Source organism: Anser cygnoides, chromosome 3, assembly GCF_040182565.1.
Source record: "Anser cygnoides isolate HZ-2024a breed goose chromosome 3, Taihu_goose_T2T_genome, whole genome shotgun sequence".
NCBI lineage: Eukaryota > Metazoa > Chordata > Aves > Anseriformes > Anatidae > Anser > Anser cygnoides.
Window position 1 is genome coordinate 111,175,442 of NC_089875.1, and position 18,805 is coordinate 111,194,246.

General features: G+C 37.3%; 1 long non-coding RNA gene across 1 annotated transcript; it reads left to right on the top strand.

Moving 5' to 3' along the window:
• The first annotated feature begins 11,948 nt into the window (after nt 1-11,948).
• Nucleotides 11,949-18,134, top strand: LOC125179934 (uncharacterized). Its single transcript, XR_007158014.2, has 3 exons — nt 11,949-12,016; nt 13,207-13,291; nt 16,229-18,134. It is a non-coding gene; the product is annotated as an uncharacterized lncRNA (long non-coding RNA).
• The last annotated feature ends 671 nt before the right edge of the window (nt 18,135-18,805 follow it).

Consider the following 18,805-nt stretch of genomic DNA (forward strand, 5'->3'; position numbering starts at 1 on the left):
TGAGACACATTTTTCCTGTTGGGAAGTCCGTGGTAGTTCCTTGCTCAGTGTGTTCCCTGCAGCTGCACTGAGCCACTGACTCTCAGAAGGCTCCAGCTGCAAATTACCATCACTACCAGTTTAGACCTAACTTGAGGTTAATTTAGGAGCCTTAAGGATTGTTATAAGGACTGTGAAGTTTGATAAACATGTATCAGGCCATTTGAAGTCTACACTATACTATGGTATTACTTCTTTATCTTTTATTGAGGGTGACAGGGCTTCTGATCTAGGTGCATCTTTGAAATGCCCAAAGTTAGAGGCAATGAATAAGGTCCCTTGATTTCCTATACAGTCAAAACATAAAGAGCTTCTTAAGGTCTTAACATACAATGATATACATCTCAATAGTCATTAAGAGGTCTTCACAAATGTTCAGGTTTATCTCTATTTACCATTAGAAAGTTATAGTACACTACATACGGTTGAGTGACAATGAAAAGGACTCAAAGAAAATTTGCACTGGATGAAACTCAAAGCCTTGTGTTAGATGGATTTCTCCTCCTAGGCAAAGTTTCTGCTGAAAACTCTTACGAATAAGAAACTAATAATTGAGCACAATATAAATGTCTACAGTTTCCCAAAATGTAAATATCAGTCTTTCTAGTGAGTGGAATTTTGTTTTCTTTCATAAACACAAAGATTGGATAATAGATGACAGAAAGTCAGATTCAGCAGTGGAAAAATAGTAATAAGCCTGGGAGAGAGCAATTACATTAGATCTCACAACATGAGTAAGAGTCACAGACTTTTGGGGGAGATATAAAATGTGTTATTTCTTACTCTGGTTTCTTCTCTCTCAAACATAATACTTTGTTGGAAGTTGGGTGAATCTCAAAGGAAAATATCATTTAAATGGACAAATTTCTTCCATGTTAGAAGGAGAATACTGTTTCTTGATTATCAAAGAATTAATATTTGAGTAATAGCCCAAATATTAGTAGTGAAAATGAGCTCCTTAGCTGCATTCAGCTGTGAAATATCAATGTGCTATCAATGCCAAGTTGCAAACACCAAAAGGCTGGAAATTTGAAATCTCCATCATGGAAACAGATATTGAATAGCAGTTTTACTTTAAAAAATAAATGCATGAACAGTTTTCAGTCAGTTTTAATGTAGAATAGAACAAATGTTCTAACCTTGAAAGTTGTTGCAAATAAAACTGTCCTCTATCTGACAGCTCTTTTCAGCATCCACAAAAAGTCTCAACATCCAATCAGGCAGCTGTAGAAAAGCCAGATGTTCAAAAACAGTCAGCATATGCTTATTTTATTGCTTCATAGGAGGGATTCTGTCTTCTGAACTCCTTCTGTTTGAATATTTATTTTGAGAAGTTCACTTAGTCTTGCAAAGTCAACAAAGTTGATATAAGGTTGGAGAATAAAGAAAAATTATCATTAAAGCACAATTTATTTTGGAAAAGAAGTGTTTAAAACTATATTTATCCTTGTATAATGGCTTTGGGTTTGATGATAATTCTGACAGAAAAATAAAAATAATAATAAACATCTTTATTAGATATTCAAAATAATAAATTACCTTTCAGATCTAAATGTTTCATCTTTTTTTATCAGTTGAACATCACTTCATGTTGTGTCAGTAGTACCCCTGAATAATACTAATAAAAAGAGAATAAAATGAAAGTGTTGGATTTGTAGGACTCAATGAAGGAAACTGAATGGTGCATTAATTGCTCAGTAGGAAGTGTGCAGGATAAAATAAATGCTTTAGAGAGGTTGTGAGAGTTGAAATTTCTAAATGTAGTTGAAATAAAAATAAAATGAAATTAATGGCTAAATTAGGTGATATTAAAGCTTTTATTTAGTGTTAACTAAATGGAATACAAATTTCTGTTCTCTGAAAATACAGTATTTGGGATAAGAAATATACAGTTTTAACTAAGTCTTCCTATACAAAATAGGAAAGGAATACTTAAAAATTTTTTTATTTATTTATTTTAATTCTGTGGGATTTCTCTTCATTTTTTAAAGTGTATTTTAAACTATTATTATTAGTGTTCTTCGTAACTCTTACTTGTAAAAATAGGGATTTGGTATGTAAAAATGAATGAAGTAAGACATCAGAATACCTTCTACTTTTTCAACTTTGCCATTCAAATGATAAAAAAAGAAATAATCACCAGAATTAAGCTTGTCTTGTAAAACATAACATGTTTCTTATTAAACATAACAATTTTGAGAGGTAATATATATTTTGGTGAAATCAGTTCTGGAGTAAAAATGTCCATGTGTGTTTATTGGTGGATTTCATCAGAAGAAATGGTACTTTGTGAATGACAGAAGGGGTAAAGGAGGATGTTTTATGGCTTATCTTTGTAGGTATGTATAAGGAGAGAAGAAAGGGGGACAGAAAAAATGGGGTATTCTTATTACTAACAAATGTTTCCTGGTATTGTCAAGGATTACAGTGCAATGGGAGTATATCTGGAGAGATATGATGCTGGTGAGCTGATATGTGCATCTGGGTTTCCTTCAGACTAGCTCCCTCTCTGGTTGCCTGCATCGAATGCCCATTCATGTCTGGAGTAGTCTTGATATATTTCTCATTTTTTGGCCTGGTTTAATCTGAAAGAAATCCAACTTGTATCCTTTGAAACCTCTCTGAGTAAATGGGGAGGATGGAGAAATTTTATTCAAAAATGCATTCCTGATCTGAACAAAATGCTGCTAGCAGAGTGCCAGTGCTGCACACCTATCTCCTTGACCATGCATGCAGCAGGCCGCAGGGAGTGGAGGTGGTGCTTGGGACTGGGAGGTCAGTTCCCCCACACTGTTTATGGGGATTGCTGTTGTGCATGAGGGCAGAGATAGACACTGCTGACAGCCTCCTTCTAGCCCTAGTTAGATGTTAGATTCATGCATGAGGGTGGTGATATTTATTCAACAAAGGAAAAAAAAAAAAAAAAAAAGGATTTCTGCCCCAAAACAAACTCATTTCATTTTGTGTGTTCAGTGCTGATACAGCATTTATCTACAGAAGAGTCATATGATGTCCTGTCGTGAGATTTCCTCCCCTGTCCATTACAACCACCCTGCTTCGGCAGCAAAGACAAAAAGGAAATTTCTCATTTAATTCTTGATTTATGGTTTCCGCACAGCAGTCACTGTTAATTATGGGACAGGGTGTCTGTCATAAACACAGCCATATTGCTGAAGAAAGTAGGCTTGGGATGTCCCTGTGTTTGGCAATATTAGTTTAAACTTTCTGACTTCTAGGGACCCTGGAAGGGTTAAAGGTTGGAGTAATTCAGAGCAGCCCCAAGACAGCAATATGTGAGGCCTACTTTGTCTGGTAACTTGTTCCTTCTTTTCAGTGGTTCTTTTAGGGGCTTCAGCTGAGGTTTAAAAATCTTTTAGTTTGGCAAAAGCAATTACTTCTGAAACTGTGTGTTTGGGAGGTTTCAAAAAGTGGTACTGTCAGTAGTGCAAGTGGAAATTTGAGAATGAAATTCATCACAACACACGACATTGGCTTGGACTTTGGCTTTGCAAGTGAAAATCTTTCTAAGATTTGCTGCTGGCAATCTATGATATTGTGAGCAAAAAATACTAGCCCATCCCTGGTTTTATTTCTCTGTGTTTGCTTTGATTTTATAAAAGCCCCCTAAAGGGCTCATGCATCCACAAGAAAATCCAATTATACTCAAGAGTGAAGGAATTTCAGGCAATCCATCAAAAACCTCATTCCCTTTTCCCACCCCAACAGTAATTCTTTACTCTAATGATTACAGTCCTCTCTAGTACCTTCAAAACCTTCCTCACCAGAAATGTCTGGTGAAAAAATGATTTCTGTAGCATGTCCTGAAGAATAGTGCATCCACAGCACTCGATTTCATGGACAGAAGCAAATTCTAAGGCTGTGGCATTCCTACAAGGAAATTTCTGCCATATACCACAGAGCTGTTCTATGAGTGTTTTTGCTGACATCAGCTTCTCATATGCCTCAGTTTTTCAAATATCCAGTGAGAAGTTATCGTGGGAAAGCACAGGTTTGTCTCTATTACAGATAACAAATTGCCCTGTTGCTTAATTCATTATTTTCAGAAGGTTTCTTGCAGAGTCCTAATAATCATCCCACCCAGAATGTGGTTATGAGTCAACTGGCTTTGATGTACACTAAAAAAAAAAAAAAAAAAAAAAAAAAAAAAAAAAAAAAATCAGCCCTTAACATCGCAGAAAATGCATGAAAATTTAAAAAATGTTGAATGATGAGAAGTCATTTTCTAATGGTAATAACTATATCTGCACCTGGAAAATATCATTTATTTTACTTTTGAAATGAATCCGATAAAAAAATAAATTTACATTTGCACTCAATATTATTTCCAACCTACAATATATTTCACCTAGTTACTGAAAAGGTACTTCTTCATATACATCCCCTGTGAGATGAAGCAGAACTAATCAATTGAGTATAATAACAAAAGAGACAGATTTATCAGTTCATTTTACTCAGCTGGAATGATTTGTGACTAGGACAGAAAAGTTTAAAATGGAAAAAAAAAAAAAAGTTTATTATGGCTATGTTCTGAACTAGACTAGAGGTATAAAAGCTTCTGCCAATAAGTCGACCTGAGGCATCCAATTCATCGTGCATGAATTTAGACCTTGTTTTATTATAAATATATTACTAGGACTTGCTTTCTCCTGCTGGAATCAGCAGCAAAGGTATTTTCTCTGGAGAGTTCCTCAAGCTGTACACCTTGCTGTGCTATCTGGGAGATGATTCCACTGTTAAGAAATCCATGAGAATCTTGCCATTGACGTTAGTGAGTGTTACATCACCTCCTTAAATCAGAGCTGAGTGCAGCAGCCTACTGCTGAGGCTCAAAGTGAATTGAGCACACATAAAACCAGCAGATCATGGCAGAGTCACTCTTGGACCATGTTGCAACTTTGGAAGGATAGAGAAATCTTCTGAATGTGGCTGGCTGCTTCAAGACTTGTAATTCATGGGCAGAGTGATATCAAGAGTTCAATCTCTTCTTGTAAAGTGATAGATTATGCTTCCTGATTCTGCGAGCAGAGCTGACATGGTCAGATCATATATTGACTGTTCTGGACCCCAAGACAGGGTGACTGAACACAAATTGCCTATAGGAATCGTCTTTGGTCTCTGCCAACTCCCAAGTTGAACCTAGGGGTGATTTGGGAGACTGTTCATATCAAAACTATTCAGGAACTGCTCTATCAGTGTTAAAATGCAATGGTCCAATTGCTGCTCTTACACCTCTGCCCTGTCTCTGTTTAATTTGTGAATGGAGATGCACTCAAAAAGCCTTAGTAGCTTTCCATAGGGGTAGCTGTATGCAAACTCTAGGTCTGAAAGCCTCCATGGAAAGCAGCATACCATGTCAGGTAAGAGCAGGCACTGTCAGTAGCAGCATGGACACATCACTGAACTAATGCAGCCACGCAGACCTGGCTAACCTTCCTGGTCTGGAACATGGGCAAAGCAAGATCAGGATCAGTCGTCCTGGCTCACCTGTAGGTATATCCCTAGAGTGAGAAGAAGCAAGTGGAAAACGTTTTTCTGTGATGTTACTAGGTGTGGAGATGTTTATATCTAAACTGATAACACACAAAGCTGAGCTGATGTTTACAGTTGGTTGGTGTCTCCCACCTGAGATCAGTGGAACTATTTCTGTTTGATACTGGTGTGACTGAGATCAGATGTCAGCTTAATGCAGAGCTGAGAACTTGGAGAAGGGTGTAAAATGTGGGCAGAGACTAATCGCCCACCTAAATTCTGACTTAGTGTTACTAAATCCTTATGAGGATGGTTATTATCAAAAGCATAAGTCACTTTAAACAATAGAACTGCATTTAAATTTCATTAAAAGCCAAGAAATGAGGGATGTAGAACTTCTAGAGAGGGTCCAGCATAGAGCCACAAATACGATAAAGGGATTGGAGCATCTCTCTTACGAGGAAAGACTAAGCAAGCTGGGCCTGTTTAGCCTAGAGAAGAAGAGATTGAGAGGGGATCTTATCAATCTGAGGGGACAACTTAAAGTGGATGGGGTCAGACTCCTCTCAGTGGTGGCCAGTGATAGGACAAGGGGTAATGGGTATAAATTGAACCACAGGAGATTTCGTCGCCATATGAGGAAGAACTTCACAGTGAGGGTGACAGAGCAGTGGAACAGGCTTCCCAGAGAGGTTGTGGAGTCTCTTCTTTGGAGATATTCAATATTCAAAACCCTTCCAGATGTGATCCTGTGTAATATGCTCTAGGTGACCCTGCTTAAGCAGGGGGGTTAGACTAGATGATCTCTGGAGGTCCCTTCCAACCTCAACCATTCTGTGATTCTATGAAGTTATATCAAATTTAATCCTCATTCTCCTTAAGTTTCTAAGACTCGTAAAATGTCATCCTTATTCATTTAAATTACAGTTATCTACTTTATTCAGGTGTCTTTTTTCAAGATTGGTTGTGGATACAAATTTATTTCCTTGGAAAGGAACACACCTAAACAAAAAACATATTTAAAAAAAAAGTGGTAATAATTCATCTGAAGTTAGAAATACATGCAAAGGAGCAAGATTTCTAATACACTTGTTCCACACAAATTTTGACAGAGTTAAGAAAGAAAATCTTGTATGTGAATATACACGTACATATATAATCATTTATTGGGATTATTTTTTGTGATGCATTAGTCTGCTGTAGTCAGCATTCTTTATGGAAATCTGTACTTCGAATTTGAGAGCATTAATTTCAAAAGAACACCCTCCACTGACGATGGTTTTTTAGGCTGGACACCTGAATTCCCTTATGAGATGCTCTTCTTCCAGGAAGTGCAAGCATAAAAAAGGAAGTGAAAGCATACTTACAGATTTCTGGTATTTCCTTATTAATTTTATTTAGGATTCAAGACAAAACTGTCTGTGATCCTCAGATGATATAAACAGCATTTGGTTCTGCTTTTGTTGAGCCCAAATGATATGAATAAAGAGGGAAAGCGCATATGTCCAAGTGCTTAAGACTCACAGTAATTCTTCAGCACAGCTGTCGAAAGATAGCAGTACTAGGAATGAAGCCCTCTTAAAGAAGGGAAACATTACAATGGTCTAAAATACAAATCGCATCTACACTTAGAGTTAATTGGCAGTGCTAAGTGGAAGTCAGCAATACTTGGCTGATTAACAACATCTGATTCACCATTTAATGCGGAAAAGAGGAAGAACTGCATTAGTTCTGGAACAGGCTCCCCAGAGATGTAGTCACAGCACCAAGCCTGTCGGAGTTTAAGAAGCATTTGGACTGTGCTGTTGTCATATGGTCTGAATTCTGATTTTTGGGTAGACCTGTGTGGAGCCAGGAGTTAGACTCGATGTGGGTCCCTTCCAACTCGGGATATTCTATGATTCTAGTTCACTAGAAGAATTAATACAATATAGGATTTCTTTTTCCTCCAATACTAGGAATCATGTAACATCCAAGTGAGAGGTTCGAGGACCACAAATCTGGACATTTGCTCAGCATCATACTGCCTGCTAAGGGCATGACATAACTTTAATCACGTAAACAACATTTAAGTGTTCTTTAAGGAGGGAACAGGTGAATTCAGAGTACTGCCCTGGAAATACTTCTTTACACCCCTTCTCCCAATTGCCATCATAAGTCACTAAGAAGATTCTCCTGTCTTCTCACTTTGTGCTCAGTTCTGATTTTCTAATGAAGCAGGATCAAACACAGAAACTTAAATTTAGTGAAAACTTCAATGCTGTTAAGTTTTATCCTGTTACGTACAGGCATCACTAACAGTGCCATCACCTGCAGTCAGAACAAAGCTTTGTTTATAGGTGTAGAAGATCCAGCAAAGGAAACCCAAACTAAGCTTAACTTCTGCTTTTGTACAGAGGACAATTTTCCAAACACAGAGGGAGTGGTTAACTTAAGTAGGTGGTTAGAAAGAGTTACAAGTACACAGTATATTTAAAAACAACATACAGAATTAAAATATCTTGATTGTTCCATAAAGTCAAAAATAAAACTCTTACAAAATTATATGGGCATAAAAATAACTTTAACTTAAACATTTTATTGTTTTGTTAACTCTGTCACATTGTCCCATAAACATTTGTTATGAAGATAAAACTTCATGAGCTTGACTTATGGATGAAATTTGATAAGGTAGTAAGTGTGAATTATAGACTAAAGATTGGTCCCTTATAGTGAGAAATAAAATAATATATAAAATACATGATAATAAATCAATATATTATTTAAGAATATATCCATATATATTTATACATATTACGTAAAATATAAAATGAAAAATATATTTGTTTAACCATCATAATTTAATTCAGAAGCGGTGTATTGTAGCTGTGGTATATCTTTATCCATCTTTTTATACTTCTGCAAATATATAGCAGCTAACATCAATTAAAACTAATTACACCTCAAAACTCATTAAGAGTCAATATTCTACAGTATTTCTAGGAGTCATATAAACCAATTAACAGTCTAATTTTCACCATGTGTTTGTGTCCATTTACTCTTTATTCTATTTTAATCTTGAAAGAAATAATAAATGAAATACTATGGTAGAATCCAACATAAGATTAAGACTATCTTTAGAATTTATTAATGTGACAAAAAGCCCAAATAAAAAATGCTCGACAGTTTTAAAAGGAAGTCCTAAAAATTATTAAAGTCAATTTAAGGCCAGTCAATTAAATTCTCCAATAAATTATCCTATGACACATTCTGTGCCCAGAGCAGAAACCCTGCCAATGCAATGTGTGGTAATTTAAAATCTGACCAAGGAATTATGGCTTATGATCCCTATTTGAAAGACTGCTTATGCATAGCATATGGGGAGAAAAAGCAGAGTAGCCCTCATGACAAAAGCTAGAATCCATGTCTTGCTATTTGTTATTGCCAGATGCTTGTGCTCTCAGCCTGGTAAACCTCAGCTTCTTTTTGCAAAGCAGAATTACCAGAATAAATGGCACTTTTATTGTGAAACAGCTGCATATGCCTCAGGTAGTTAGAAAACACAAGTTTGCATCCTCTTTAGGCTAAAGAACCATGAAACCCATGAGAGTATGCAAACCATCCTGAAGTATGAAAATTCATCCCGAGTAAATGAGATACCCAGTGATTTACTGAATACAAGGGAGAATGTCCTCACTCTTTTTGGTCAAAGCAGAGTAGCTCTGACCTCTCTTTTGAAAGGTAAAACTTAGAAGCCTAAATACAAGAAAAGACCACAAATCTTGATCTTCTGCTGGCACTGCTTTCCTTTAAAGCAAAATTAGCACTTATGTTCATTCTTAATGAACCTTTTTAGCTTACTATGAAATGTGATAAACACTATAGATTCAGCAGTTCTTCCAACCCAAATATTAAGGTTATGTACCAATGTCAATATATAGATTTAATTTAGCATCTATTTTATTGGTCTAGCAAAGCTGAACCTTCATCTCTTAAATGGTCTTCACAAAGATAAGGATGTCTTGGGTGGGACTCAAGCACCCAACTGGAGATGTCTGGATACCCTAGAATATCCTGGCCTAGTTACCTAGCCTGCAGGAAACTTTACAGAGGGCTGGAATCTCCCCAGGGATCTCTGACACTTCTGCCAGGGACTGTTGCTCCAAGGATCTATGGTACCCTAAATAGCACTACACAATTATAATGGACCTAAATAGTCCTCTTTGCTTCTTAACATGTACGTTTTTTTAATGGAATGGTAATATCTAGTAAATTCATGTACAGGACCTGATAAATTTGCTAGGACTGAGGATTATTTTTTGGCCAAAATTGACATAACAACATATTTTTTGTTTTTCCTTCTTTGGGTAAAAGATAAAGAAAATCTCAGAAAAATGACGTAAGACTTTTCTCATCTTAATAAGTGAAAAGAACACAGCCAGGTTTGGTTGGCTTAAGGGAAAAAAAAAAAATAAAAATCAGCATTTAATTTATTAGTCAAAATTAAAACTGAAGATGACATGTAAAAAATCTGAACACAACTTCTCTTCTCGGAAGTTTCTATCAGGCTAACTACTCTCCATACAGCTTAATATTTTCAACTCTGTGCTGCTTCCTTCTCATACTAATTCATCTTGAAGGAGGTACTCACTCTTGGGTTGTTAAGAATTATTATGCAGATATTTTATAAGAAACAATACATTACAAAATTCAAGTAGGGGAGAGTCTTTGTTACTGCACTAAAACACACACACACAAAAAGAGAGCATTTCACTGCTGTTCCCTTTAGATATTTTTACTCAAAATCAAGCATTTGTTTCTCTATAAAGGGATTGCTGGATGAGCTGGCCATACAGGTTGCAATGGTTCACTCTGCTCTGGCAGGAGGAACACAGCCCTGTATTTGTACTCTGGCCCTATTGTAAGTGCCTTACTGGCATTAATCCCAGAAGTGTTGCTCCATCTAAGCTCTCAGGAGCCTTGTGGAACAGCCTTGTTAAACCTCTGGGGAGCCAATAAAAGAAGCACCTTCTCTTTTTAAGCTCTTCTGAATGAAGAAGGGACATAATGTTTTCCCTAGACTTGTTCTACAGACCACACCGAATACATTAGGTTCGGTCATTCCCTATTCCCCACCTGATGTTGGGAGTAGACAAATGATTTCTATAGAGTCAGTAAAAATGGCAAAGCCATGGATCTTCTCTTCCTTTTTGGAAGCCAATACGAGGCTTGAAGAGAGGAGCACATTCCTTCATCGCCTGACAAAATAGCAAAAACCTTTTTGAAAATCCAGGTTGACTTTCTCTGCACCTCTATCTGTGCACATGTATATGTGTAAGATAATTATATGCAAATATTTTCTGACTACATGAGTCTGTTAACCATATGTACATTAAAATCATTTAGACTTCTACAGAGGCTATTTTTATCTTTGTATTCTGAAGAACAAATAACCTATAGTTCCTTATGTACAAATCTATCAATTAGAGGTAATTATCTGGGTGGGGGAAAAACAAAAACAAACAACAAACAAACAAACAAACAAAAAACTTTTTTTAGACAGTGCCACTAAATATGATTAAACTATAAATGGAGGTGGCACAGAGTAGTGCTCCAGCACACAGGTATGACTGCAGAGTACAATGCTTCAGAGCTCTCTGAAGGCTGCTTGGCTGTACGTACTCCACTGTGAGGTACCAAAATGAAAAGTAACCTGTCCCTCACCTCCATCTGTTGGCAAACTGTATGATGGGTGGAAGTGCTCTGAAAAGTGTAATTAATCTTGCAATGTGATGTGCTACATTCCTATTCTGCTGTGCTTAAACTCTCGCTACCTCAAGAATTGTTGCTTTTGTACATATTCTTCTGGTACAAAGAGACTTAAACTGTGATTTTTATGCCTTTTATTAATGGAAGGAGTACAGCAATGTAAGTGAAAAACATGCTGTTTCCACATTTGCAGTGGGGACAAAGTATGTTTCCAGCCCACCTACTCATGACAAAGCCTACTCTTCAAACCTCTTTCCTTCCTGTGTCTGTAACAAAACCCTCCAAAGATATGCCACGAGGTTCAGATTCACATTCTGAAGCTTTCAGGCTTTACATTATCGGCAACCTCAGCTTACTCCACTGCAAAAACTGGAGGTCAATGGGGAACTTGTTTTTTGCCTTTGTATTCTAAAGTTTGAAAATTCTTTTCTTAGCATTGTCTCCCTTGTAATGTGTAAAGGTTCACATATTAATTTAGATCCAGTTCTAGTTAAAATTCACTAATATCTGGCTAAATGTAAGTATACTGACTACTGTAAGTACCATAATGTATTCAAAATATTGTCTGACTGAAGCAGTAATATATATATCAATTCTATAGTATTAAAATCAAGATGCCAACTTTGTCCAGTCATAGTAAATAGACAAAACTATTTATTTGTTTATTTTTCAGGGAAACAATTTTTATTTTGTACATGGTGAGAGAACTCTGAAGTTTCCAGCTAATGGCTGCTTGAAGGTAAGTAGCACAGTTCCCCTGTGGGAGCTGGGACTGACAGCGCTGCTTTGTCCTTGTGCTCCAGAGAGCAAAGTGATTATATTTACAACACAGGGCTAGGAGAAGATGGGGACAGAAGAAATTGGGGAAGGAAAGAAGGGGTCTGTGGCTCCTTATTGTGGTAGCAGAGTAACATCTAAGCCTGACATAAAATTTGGAAAAATTCTCCTGACATCGATATAGCTGGATGTCTAACTTTGCTCCAACATTTTGTATTTTCCATCTTTGTCAGAGTGTGGCTCCCTAGTGACATCTTGCTAGCAATACTAGCTGTTCTCAATCCGCCTCTTTTAAGAACTAAGTTGTGATCAATTGCCACCACACTGGTTCCTCCTAAGCACTTGGGACAATCCAAATTGCAAAAAAAAAAAAAAAAAAAAAAGCATCAACAACCAGACACTGACTAACAGAGCTCCTACATCAGAGTGAATGTTGTTCCAGACAGAGTCTTGGTCTGCCACTGAGAACTGGAGCTGGCAGATATAAAAATGTCTACCTGTACAAGAACCCAAACATGTGTCTATCTGAAGCTGGGCACAAATTGACCCTAACTTCACTTAATATCGAAGAGGCAAAATGAGAAAAGACAGCATTCTCCGATGATACTCATGCGTTTTCAACATGTTTTTTTATTCCTGAGGAGAAATGTAACAAATAGAATGGCTCACAATTTGGACACCAGAAAAGATCTTACACTGACAAGCAGTAAATATAATTCCAAATAAGAAAACTGAGTGGCTGATTTATATATAAGACTGAGTATGAATCAATTAATATAGATAGAAACTAACTTTGAGGAAAGATACATGAGGAATACTAAACAGAAAAATTGCCTATATTCCTATTGCCTATATTCCTGTAAGGCAAAATTTATGAATCTGTTACTGCTTATAGCTATTGACTGAAAATAGATACATAAAGTCAGACTTAGCTCTTGGAAGTTTATTTCCCTGAAGTTAGTTTATTTCCCTGAAGTTAGATATCTGGTCTAAGTTAGTCAGTTGCACTACTTCAGATTGTCAGTCTGTTAGAGAAAAAATAATGTAGGGCGTCTGAATGTGCCTCTAGTGACCTGATGTATATGTATGCTCCTGAGTACATATGTGAACCAGAAGTCTTACGCAGATAATGTGTCCTCTTTGTCTATGTAGGTACCAAGTGAAGATGAACTACTTAACTTCAAGATTAGTCTAAACCTAAGAAGAATCCTGCTCTGAAACGCTGTCATGATAAAAGGTGCATGAAATAATTATATGATCTTCAGATCTGTTTTAGAGAGTTGTAAAAACATGGGGAGGTGGCAGAAAATTTACTGATGTAATAGTATCTTTGAAGTGACAAAAAAGTATTCTTTCAGTCTGGTAGGCTAAACCTCTGGTATAGATTGAATTCGACTAGGTAGGATCAGTCAAGTCTGCTGAGTATGTGAAATTCTTAGCTTACTTTGCTAGGGTTTTAATGAGGAGAACAGAAACATCTTTAATCAAAACCAGAAATATCTGAACAGAACAATCTAAAATGAGCTCACATTTTTGCACTCTTTATTAGCTTGTTTCAATTTGGCTTTGGTATTATATTTATATATCAAGAATATTTAAATTTGAAAACACCAGCAGAACTCCACAAAAAGTGTAGTTTTTATCATTTTTAATTTGAATTAAATTTTCCAAATATTTTTTTAATCCCTGCAAACTACATAGCCAATTAAAAACACATTCAAACTGCAAAGTAACATTTCAAAGGCATGACCTTCCATGAAGATATTTTTTTGAACAAAAAAGAACAGTTATAAATATTCATCAGCTTAATGTCACATCCCTACATACACATATGTGTCCCTTCAACACTTTAACTTGAGCAAAGGTATTATTTCCATTCATCCTGAATCGTATCTCTGCAGAGAAGAGGAACACTCCTCTCTTCTTATCTGTGATAAATGGAACACACCAGTCTCATCATTTTGGCATCATCTGAGGCAAATATTGGATTATCTCAGTGAATTGTTTGATTTTACTTGAGCAAAATGTAACAAATCAATGTTGTAGCAGTATTCCTTCTGACTGCACAACTGAGGGCTGATTAAGACAAAGCATAAAAATTGGGGACCATTCTTTGGAGCATAAAAAGGTATTACTGTAGTGTCTACAGTCACTGAAAGTTCATTCTAATATTTAGCATTCCCTGGAAGCATTCGTACATACAAAAGGAATGGAATTCAGAGTATTTTTTCATATATAGTATGTAGTTAACTGTGTTGCCTTCAGGAAGGAAGCAAAAACAGAAGACATAACTCCCAGAGCAACTGAAACACACGAGCAAGTAATGACTTAGTGTGCATCAGCAGACGTTTGATAACTGTGCATAGCCACGATCTTATCCTGACAGGATACAGAGTATTATAGTTTTATTTAACCCTCTTTTATTGCACACTAAGCTAAGCCTTGCAGATTCTGAGAACTATGAATATATATGAATATTCATGAAAAATCACCACAGCTGATATGAAATAACAGCATAATTTGTTAGGGTATCTGGGCTGTTGCATTCATTTACTAATGGCTGCAAAGTCTTGCCATCCTAAGAAAAAAAAAATATCTAAAGCAATACTAAGACTGGATTAATCCCAGCTTCCAATTACATCACCCTATCAAGGAAAAAAAAAAAAGGAATTATTTTGGTTTCTCAGAATTTGATGAGATCAGGAATTAGTCCATGCATGACCAGAATTTTTATTCTTGCTGAATAAATAAACTAAAATAAATGAGAATTAAGAGTTATACAGACTTCTCAATTTATATTTCTCAGCTATCCTGATATATTCACAAATGCTTCTTTCTTAATGCAGCTGCTCATTTGCTGATTGCACGTGCCATATTTAAAGTCTTTACAGATATTATTGCAGCTGGAATGGAAAATTTTCCCCTGTACTCACAGAGGAGTTTCATTTGTGAAGAAAATGAATGAAGTTTAAATAGCTAAAAGTGATCTAAATAACTAACATATCTGATCCCACATCCAACTCATTTAACACAAGATAATACAGTGACAGTATTACCACAGAAGTTTGGTAATGAGAAGGGAGATTTTTGATTTTCCAGGCTGGCTGGTGGCAATCCACATGTGCTCTAGATGAAACACTGAAATCAGGCAGTCATAATGTTGACAAGTTACCTGTGCTTCCCTACTCTAGAACCCCTGTGGGTTTCAATGAGACTATTCATGCAGTCACTTAATTTATATTATGAATTGAGTGAAGAATCTGGCTCTTAAATTAATTATCAGTTTGATTAAGTTTGTCGTATCATAAGCCTGTGGGACCGTCAACACCTTAGTTGCACAGGTTTTATAAAGAAAAATTATACTTTTTATGTTCTGGTTCAACTTTGGAAATAAAGTCAATAAATTCAGACTCTCATCATCCCTAGTTAGTGACTCCTTTGCAGGATTCATTTTCAATAAAATCTCACTTAGCAAAATACTTGATTTACAGTCAGAAATTTTAATAGCAAACTTAACTGAGTTGTGCCTGTTGTGTTGACATTGACTATGACTTCCAATTTAATTTTAAATTCTCTCTCTTCATGTAGGAAGTACTAGAAGTTTGGAACAGAGAAAAAAGTTCACATTAAAAAAACGTGTCCCTTAGGACTCAAGCAAAGGAATAATAATGAAAAAGCAATAATAAATCACTGGAACACCCATTTATTTGGTACATGATGTAGTGTCAAACAGTTGGGGATTTTCCTGGATACAGTTTGAATTCACTCCCTTATGTTCTTTGTCACCATGAATCATGTTAAAAACATATCTTTCCCCTTGAGATAACAATAAGAAGAGCAATGGGAGCAGCATTTGAATCTGCTGAAGTCAACAGTCTTATTCTGGTGGGAGCAGGAATTAGCAGGAGTTAGGGCCACCATCTGAGCAAAATTATTGCAGCTCAGTAACAGTCAGTGAGCAAGTACCTGCCCTCACTGTGCATAGCTTGAAAGTGCTTTTTACCTTAAATAATTGAGGAGAAGTTGCAAGAAAATTACTTAACAGAAGAATTAAGTAGGGACTGGATTATTCAGCAATTGTTTACAATTAATTGTTTATCACTCCAAAAACAATAGGGATGAGAGAGGACAAAGCTCCACTCTAAAATAATTTGTCATATTTGGAATATCTTAGGCTGAAATTCTACAGCACTGTGGATGAAGAGAATTTCTCACTGTATTCCAAATTTTGGTAAGAAAATACTTTTTATTACAATACCCTAAGATTAATTTCACAGACATGTTTACATTTATAGGCCAATTTAAGCAATAAACCATAAGTTTTATAACAGTAGGATAACATTTTAGACACAATGATCAATCAATAATATATAACATATGCACGAAGGCTTGTCCAGCTAAGGTATTATGGCAATGTATTCCAAGAATAAAACCTAGAAACTTTTGTCTTAACTCTGCATTATTCAAAGTTGACATAACTTCAAGAATGCAGCTATTGATCTGTAAATATTTTGTCTCTTGTATAACAAATATTGTTAAACACACAGAGCTTCAATTTAGAGATTATAGAAACAAGCAGTAGAGACATATGATAGTTTTTAGGCTGCCGGTAAAAATGAATTCAGTTCACAACCAGAAGCTCTCATGGATTCCTGCAACACTTAAGCCAAATTTATCCTTTCCTCTACAACAGTCCTTTAAATGAAGAAAGAATTGATATTATTTTTGTTTTTGTTGGCAAATCTTGAATGTAACAACAAGGCAGAAAGGCCAAAATATTCGTGAATTTAGGAAGAGTTCAATTGCATTATGTAAGGAATGGTCCAGCAATTTGTGCCACTAAGGGGTTTGAAGGGTTAACATTGAGGCTTGGGTTTAGGCGAGAAGAGAACAAAGGGATTTCTTCAGAGAAAAACTGCTGACTTTGCATGGACGTGCAGTAACTTCTGACAGCCGGCCAAGAGACCACTAGATAAGGAGGAAGAATATGAGCCTCCCTGTCCAAGCAGCCCCCGAGAAACTAACAGAGACTGATAAGCAGGCACACCTGGGAGGACTTCGGATTCGGGAAACCAATTATAATAACCCTGCCTCTTCTAGAAGTAGTAATGAATATGTATTACCCTAGGAGCATAAAAACCAGCCGCCTTACGTAACAGGTGTGCATCCTGGTGGAGCAGAGACTCCCGGCGCACGCAGCGCTGTTTGCTTGCCTCTATTCATTTCATAAATTGTAAACTTTGATTGTAATCCTATTTGGGACTCAGTCATTTATAACACATTATGTCCCCAGACATATATTAGGAGTAGTTTGTATTAGGTTTATGTGGCAAGGTTTTGGCAGCTGTAGGGCTTTTTGAGGGGGTGAGGGGTGGGGGGGTGGAGTGCTGATGAAGGGGATGACTGTGAACAGAGGAGCTGCCCCATGTCAGATCAGAGCCAGCTTCAGCTGGCTGCAAAGGGGACCTGCTGCTGGCTGGAGCTAAGCCAGTAAGCAACACTGGTTGGGTCTCTGTAATAGCACATTTCTAAGAATGCAGAAAAGCCCACTGTGAAGCAGGTGTGAGAGAAAGGAGTGAGACAGTGACCCAGCCTTGCAAACTCCAAGGTCAGTGCAGCAGGAGGGCAGAAGGTGCTCCACGCACACAGCAGAAGTCCCCTGCAGCCTGTGGAGAGGCCCCTGGTGGAGCAGGCTGTCCCCCTGCAGCCCATGGGTCCCACACGGAGCAGATCTCCACGCTGCAGCCCGTGGAGGAGCCCCCGGTGGAGCAGGTGGATGTGGCCTGGAGGAGGCTGCGGCCCATGGAGAGCCCCCGCAGGAGCAGGCCCCGGGCCGGAGCTGCAGCCCGTGGAGAGGAGGCCACGCAGGAGCAGGGGGTCTGGGGGGAGCTGCCGCCCGTGGGGGACCCGTGCTGGAGCAGTTTGTTCCTGGGGGATGGACCCCGTGGTACGGAGCCGTGTGGGAGCAGTTCTTGAAGAGCTGCTGCCTGTGGGCAGCCCCCGCAGGCTCAGTTCGGGAAGGACGGCATCCCGTGGGAGGGACCCCACGGGGAGCAGGGGCAGAGAGTGACCGTGAAGGAGCAGCAGAGACAAAGTGTTAGGGACTGACTGCAACCCCCATTCCTCGCTCCCCTGTGCCGCTTGGGGGAGGAGGTAGAAGAGCATGGATGGGGGGTTTAGTTTTTTTTAGATTGCTTTTTACTGTCTTTTACTGTCTTGCTTTTACTTGTACTGTTTACACAGTTACAGATTCAACTTTGACATTCCTGGAACAAAACGTTTTGATTTTTAGGTTAGTTTTATTGTGTATTATTGGTGCTATCCATAGGACTAAGATGATCAAGTAGTCTTTTTTTTTCTTTTTTTTTTTTTTTCTCTAACTCAATGACAAAGGTATTTATTTCCAAATTTCAAGTGATTTATTAAAAAGTAGAAATAGTTTGACAATTTAACTTGACTGAATATCAACCTTTTCTCAACCCCAATGAGTAAAATAAATCTAACATTGTATCCTCGGTCAGAATATGACATTGAAAATCAATGTGGATTTTTTGATGCCAAAAAATTTGCAACCTTTTAATTAGTGCAGAAATACATTTCCTACCCTTCTGTAGTATGATTTTCTTTGATGTATGTTTTTCACTATTTTGTTCAAATTGTCTTCTGTATTCAAGAGCTCTGAGGCAATAAAATGCAAACAGGCAAATACAGATAACACATACAGGAAAGATCTTAATAGATTTATTTTTTA